This window comes from Marmota marmota, unplaced genomic scaffold (genome assembly GCF_001458135.2).
Source record: "Marmota marmota marmota unplaced genomic scaffold, marMar, whole genome shotgun sequence".
NCBI classification, from domain to species: domain Eukaryota; kingdom Metazoa; phylum Chordata; class Mammalia; order Rodentia; family Sciuridae; genus Marmota; species Marmota marmota.
The window spans coordinates 4,243,461-4,247,575 of record NW_025999962.1 but is presented as its reverse complement, the minus strand read 5'-3'; the positions used below and the strand labels follow the sequence as shown (position 1 = coordinate 4,247,575).

The window sequence follows — 4,115 nt, the reverse complement described above, 5'->3', positions numbered from 1 at the left end:
CAGTGGCACATACCTGTAATCCCTGAAGGCTGAGGCAGGAGGATCGCTAGTTCAAAGCCAGCCTCAGCAACTTAGTGAGACCCTACCTCAAAATAAAACATAAACAGGGGTGGGGATGTGTCAGGCACAGTGGCGCACACCTGTAATCCCAGAAGTTCTAGTGCAACTCAGTGAGACACTATCTATAAATATAAAAATATAAAAACGCGCTGGGAGTATGACTCAGTGGTTAAGCACCCCTGAGTTCAATCCTCCGCACCAAAAAAAAAAGAAGAAGGCCTTTAGTACCAGAAATATATTATATTCATGTTCTTTAATTACAATTTCCTCAAATACACCCCTCTTCCAAATAGTGAGGGCATCAAAGCGAATCAATATTTAAATAGAATATTACAATAATATAATCAACAAAATTGTGCAAGCCTAGATAAGGAGTATTTTTTTGATAGATACACTTCACAAAAAGACCATTTGTAGCATAAAAGAAAGAAAATTATGGTTGATTTCTTTTCTCACCATTTCTCATATTCATTATGCAGCTTAGTTTTCAATCCTGGAAGGGGAAGGAGACATCCAGGAAACCCTCTTGACTCTCAGCCTGTACTAACTTCATACAGTCACTCAATACACATCTGTAAAGAAGATTCACTAAAGCAATGGCCTTGTGAGTGGCCACTGGCATCTGACCACAGTTCTGGGCTGGACAGGAACCATTCTACTGAACATTCTCACAGAGCTGGCTCTGTCTCTAGGTGCTGGTCAGCCGAAGAGGTCACAGCATGAGTGCTGGAGAAATCGCTGTCCACAGGGAAGCAGTGAATGGCTGGAATGGGGCAGGAAAAAGGCAGACAAAATTGGAGAACAAAATTTAAGTTCTCAAGTAAATATTTCTTGACATATTATCTACAAACACCTATCACAAATCAAATATTAAACTGAATGTGGAGGGGAAAGGGAAAGCATTATATAACTAAAACAGAATCCTTGTCCTCAAAGACACGGTTGGATGGAGGCAAATATATTCACAGATGACCACTCCTGCCTGGCTGACTTTCCAATCCCCAGACCTTCGCTGAATAAACGTTTGCTGAATTGAAGGTAATGGATAAAATAAGGATAAAGGCACTGTAGAGTGTACAAGTAGAATTTATTTATGCCATTTCTGTAAGTTTACCCCTTAAGGATTACTAATGAAATTTTTAAAACACTATGAATGTCTCCAAAGTGATGTAGGAGCCTGCTTAATGCGTCAAGACGTCCTCAAAGGCTAAGATTTTCAGGAAAGGAGAGAAAGGGAGGGGAGGGATGATATGGACAACTGTCTTAACTAAGACCAGAATCACACTACATTTCACAAAGTGCTTCCAGACAAAATGAGCGAGATTGGGCAGGGATTGCCATGTGTGGCTATGTGTGGTCCAAGGGGAAGAGTGGGAAAGAGCAGAGATTTGCCACGATACAGAAACGCGTTTGTATTTTGGCTTTGAGGTTTTCTAGTTGTGTGATCTGGACAAACCCCTCAGACTCCAAGTCCTCATCTATAAGCTGGAGTTAATGGTATTCAAGATTGCTGTGGGGCGTGAATGAACACCGGGCACGAAACGTTTTGTAAAACTGGAGCGATCTGAGGCATTTCCGCACACGATCCCTGTCAGATCCTCGAGATCCCGGGAAGATGCCATCACCTTCCACGCTGTTCACTGTCGCTTTCCTAAAAGTCGCGGAGCTCTAGGGGAGCAGGGACCGCCCTGTGGGCAGCAGCCCAGAGCCTACGACGTGCCAGGCACAGGCAGCCGCTCCGTGGACGTGCTGGGCACACGAACCACAACCTGCGTCCCAGTGGGCAGCGGCGCTGGGCAGTCTCGGCCATGAGACGCTCGGGCGCCCGCCCGGCTCCTCCTCGGCCCCAGGGCTCGCGCGTCGCCACCCGAATGCACGCGGGGAGCGTGCGCCGTGGCTCGCGGCCTTACCCCGGCCCTGCTCGCGGCTCCGCCTCGCGGGGTGCGCGGACCCTTGGTAACAGAGGCCCGGCCCACCCCGCGTCTTCGCGACGTGGTTGCCAAGCGACGAGCACCCTCGCCGATTGGGCAGTGGGCCTCCGCCCTGATAAGAAACAGAGCCGCGATTGGTTGAATGGAGGGCAGCGCGAGNAGGGAAGTGGAAACCCGGCGACCGGCATCTTGGCAGCGGGTTTCTGTTACGTGGGCTTTCTCGTCAGGTGAGGCCCGGTCACAGCGAACTGCGTAGGGCCGTGTGGCCTGGGGTAGCGAGTTCCCGTCTCTGAGCTGCGGAGTCTTCGTCTGCTACAAACGAAGCGCAGTCTCGTGGGGCAGAGGCGAGGCTCCTAGCGCCCGGTTCCTGCTCGTTGTCACGCGTGTCCCCCGCCGAGCGCCGTTGCCCTCCAACACCCCGCTGTCACCCGGGGCCCCTGCGCCGCACAGTGAAGCCGCCCGCGTCCCCGCCCTGCCCCACTTCTGTTAGTGGCGTCCTCAGCGGCCACCGCCGCGTCCCCGCCTCCGGGCTTGCGGGGGCCCCATGTGGGCCGCGCGCCCCAGCTGCATCCGCGCCGTCCCGCTATGAGGTCTTAGGACACGCTCGGACGGCCACCAGGACCGTTCTTGATGACCTCGCTGTCCTCCCGCGGTCGCTGTGGCCACGAAGCACGAAGCCAGTTTGAAGGCACCCAGCTGGCCAGCTCGGGCTGGTTTCTTCCCACGCCTCTCTGGTTGGCTTGTCCATGGCCCCTGTGTTAGGACCTGCTCTTGTCCTAACACCAGTCTGCTGCATTAGGGCGACCCTAGTGACCTCTTGTTGATTTCCTCCTTAAGGCTTTGTCTCTGGATATGGTTGCATGCCGAGACCGCGAGGTTAGGGCTCCAACGTATGAATGGGAGCTGGACGACACAATTCAGCCCTTAAAGGCATACAGGTGTTGTGTACAAATCATATTCAAAAATTTTTTGGAAAGTTTGAAATTATTTCCAAATTTTAAAAAAGCATAAAAAATCTGTGCAAGTATTTATTTTGTTTATAGATTTACTGTCGTTGTCCAATATCATATTGTCTTAATTACTATTATAGGAATAATATTATCTTGGGTCGTCTCTACATTCCTCTCTATATTTTAAAATGATTTGAGATGACTGATATGAAGGAAGAGATTTAGACTTACATGTCCCCAGAAACAGGAGGCATAGCATGCTACACAAGGCCACCTGGGGAAGCACCCGAGTCAGGAGGCAGAAGGGTGAGGAGAGATGTGGAAAGGAGCCTTTCTTGTGGTTTCCACAGGAAAGGAAGCTGGCAGGTTAGCCTTGGCTAGTTAAGGAGAGCTCTAGAGCACTGGGGCAGGAACCTGGCCTTAGAGAGAGTGTGGCAGCCCTGAGGGTAAGAGCTCCAGAAAGGAGGTAGTCTGGGTGTGCACTGGGATGGGGTAGTTTTCATATGAAAACCGGACTTTCTAGGATTTGGCCAAGCCCAGGAGGGGCAGCAGCTCCTTTGTTAGCAAGGCCCCAGATGTCAGAGCACCAGAAAATACAGAAAGTTAAAGCCTTGGGGAGTGACACATGCTGTTTATCCATTCATTTCTTGATAGATGGTTGGGTTGTTTCCACCTTTTGGCTGCAGTCAATAATACCACTATGAACACCAGCTCACAAGTATCCGAGTTCGTCTTTGCAGTTCTGTATTACTAAGTGGAATCGCTGGGTCCTGTAATCCTAAACGTTCCCCTTTGAGGACCCACTAGACAGTTATCTACAGCAGCCATATCCCTTCACATTCCCACCAGCAACCGATGAGGGTTCCAATTTCACTACTGTCTTTCAGTTTGGGCTTTGAGATTTTGGTTAGTATGAAGTGGTATTTCAGTGTGGTTTGATTTGCATTCCGCAATGACTAATGATGCTGAACATCTCTCTTTTCATTTGCTTATTGGTCATTTAAATGTCTATTCAAGTCTTTTATCCATTTTTAAATGAGGCTGTTTGTCCTTCTGCTAAGTTGCAGGAGTTGTTTATATAATCTGGATATTAAATCCTTATCAACTATATAATTTGCAAACATTTTCTTCCATTCTTTTCACTCTCCAGTTTTTTTTTTTTTTTTTTTTTTGT

The 4,115-nt window shown here is 48.9% G+C and overlaps 2 long non-coding RNA genes across 2 annotated transcripts in view; one reads left to right on the top strand and one right to left on the bottom strand.

Annotated features, from left to right (window-relative positions):
• Positions 1-285: 285 nt before the first annotated feature.
• On the bottom strand, positions 286-2,152 carry LOC125616805. Its single transcript, XR_007347559.1, has 2 exons — positions 1,971-2,152; positions 286-823 (listed from the first exon to the last, which is right to left on the bottom strand). It is a non-coding gene; the product is annotated as an uncharacterized LOC125616805 (long non-coding RNA).
• The window catches only part of LOC125616806, a 7,245-nt gene continuing 5,282 nt past the window's right edge, over positions 2,153-4,115 (top strand). The window contains exon 1 of the long non-coding RNA XR_007347561.1: positions 2,153-2,218. This is a non-coding gene — a long non-coding RNA (uncharacterized LOC125616806). The remainder of the gene's footprint in view (positions 2,219-4,115) is intronic.